Genomic DNA, 2307 nt, shown 5'->3' with positions numbered 1-2307 from the left:
AGGGGAAGCAGTGACGGTGGAGGGGCTCCTGCCAGAGTGTGAGCGTGGGGGGAGGAGGGGAAGGCAGGGCCATTAGAGCACCAGCAGGCTGCCCCTCCTGGCTCGCCACGCCCTGCTGGTGCCCAGGCTGGGCAGAGCCGCCCAGTGGCCCGGTGTGCCCCTGGCTCTGTCCCTGAGCTGACTGCAGTCGTCACCAGGAAAATATTAAAGGCTCTAAGTGCTTTGTTTGGCTTAATCCTCACATTGGAGGAAAGGTCTCTTAATGTCCCCAAATGGCAGAGGAGGAAATTTGTGTTAATCAGATATTGTCAGGGTTTCTTCATCATCTGGGGAGAGGCAGACCTCACAGGCTCACCCCACAGGTCCCACTGTGGTGGAGGGGCTTGCGGCAGGATGAAGAGGGTTCATCTGTAGTCACTAGCATTGGGAATGGCGAGGTGGAATTGGGAATGACTAGGACTGTTCCAAGAATCACCTCTGAATTCATGATTTATCAGTGTGCTGCAGACAGAACCTCTGAGGTCAGGAGTGACCCTCCCCCAACTAGCTGGGGCGGTGAAGGGAAGGCCCTAGAATCCCCAGACAGACGCTGCGCCCAGGGGCCCATATCTCAGGACCACCGCCTTACAGGGGAGACGAGAGCCCATCCAAACCTGGCGCATGGGGGTTCTTCCTTCCCCAGCCCACAGCTCTGAGAGCTGGGAGGGGCGGCCAGCCTGCGGCATTCTGATGGCCCTTCCCCTGCTCCCTCAATCACACTCTGGCCGGAGGGCCTCAGTCCCAGCCCCTCCACCCAAGCCCTGGAGGGAGGGAAGGGTCAGGAAGCCACCCAGGCCTGACAAAAGGCCTTTGTGCATCTGTCCTGCCAGAGGCACTCTCTGAAGCCTTCAAACCTCCCCTGGTCTTGGCCCAGGCAATGAACACCTGTGGACACAGGCCTAATTTTTACAAAGTGCCTTCAGTCCAGCTGTCATAATTCTTGCCAATCTCAGTGGGGGTCGCTGGCCTGGTAGGGTACAAAGTGGGATGGCTCCTGCTCCCTTGGAAGACAGAGATGTTGAAGAAGGGCCAGTCTGCTCACAGCCAGGGACCTAGAAGGATGCTGCGGCCCCTCCCTACACTGCTGACAGTCCCATGTTCCCCACCCCCAGCAACCGAGATCCTCTCAACACTCTCCACATCCCCTCCCTCACTTCTCACCTGGACCACTACAACAGCTCCATGCTCCCCCAACAAAGCCTGTGGTCCTCTCTTGCTGCCGTGAAATACACTCTCCAGAGGAATCTATGCAAAACCGAAATGGGATCAAACTTCCCAGCACCGTCCCAGGGTCCTGAGCATACATCCCCAGCTCCTGGGTCAGTTGATGGTATCCTCAGTGGGCCCCTGGCCACCTCAGGACCTCTGCCCACACCACCCTTCCCAGGTCCTGTCCCACACTGGCCTTTCTGCCCAAGCAGGAAGTCAAGCTCCTCCTCCCTCCTCCGTTGGCTCTGACTACTCTCCTCAGCTGATTTCTCATTCTTCAGGCCTCTCTGCCTAAGGGTCAACTCCTCAAGGAGGCCTCCTAGATTTAACACACCCTGTTCATAGCCTCCATCACAGCTTATACCTAAACACTTATTAGTGTGACTCTTGTTTTTTCCATCTTGACCACTAGACCATGGGCTGAGGAGGTTAGGGAGGAACGAATCTTGCTCCTCGCCCTGTCCAGAGCCTAGAGCAGCGCTAAGGACAGATTAGGCACTACACAGGTATTTGCAGAATCAATTAATGTACATATGGAATGAATGTACACAGGGAAGCAGTGGTATCCCTGAGGCCACGCCCCACCTGGGTTTAACCCCTCAGGTAGGCTGTGGGACTGAGCAGAGAGGAGGGGGGCTGCTCAGGGCTCCCCGGAGTCCAGAGACGCACCTCCTCCTCTGCACGCTCGACCCTCCCAGCCTAGGCGGGCACCCGTTGCCATGGCGCCGATCGCCTAGGCGGACTCCCCGAACCCGCAGCCGCACCGCCCTTTGTGCGCTCACAGCCCCGCCCCGCATTGCCCAGGCGCAAAGCACCCGGCCCCGGGCGCGCCCCCAGCGGAGGGCACAGAGCCAAGCCGCAGGCACGCGAGACGGTCGGAGCGGAGCGATGGGGGCGTCGCGGGCCGCAACACGGAGGTCCAAGAGGCCGCAGCCCGAAGCCGCGTCGCGCCCACGGCGCGTCGTCCACAACACGCTAATCTTCTACTGGAGGAAGCGGGAGCACTGCCACGGCCGACACAAGACCGGCTCGGGCCGTGGAAGGAGGCCCAGGGGCAAG

The sequence above is a fragment of the Bison bison genome, unplaced genomic scaffold (genome assembly GCF_000754665.1).
Source record: "Bison bison bison isolate TAMUID 2011002044 unplaced genomic scaffold, Bison_UMD1.0 scf7180017848936, whole genome shotgun sequence".
NCBI lineage: Eukaryota > Metazoa > Chordata > Mammalia > Artiodactyla > Bovidae > Bison > Bison bison.
The sequence above is the reverse complement of the archived record's forward strand: the minus strand, read 5'-3'. Positions refer to the sequence as shown.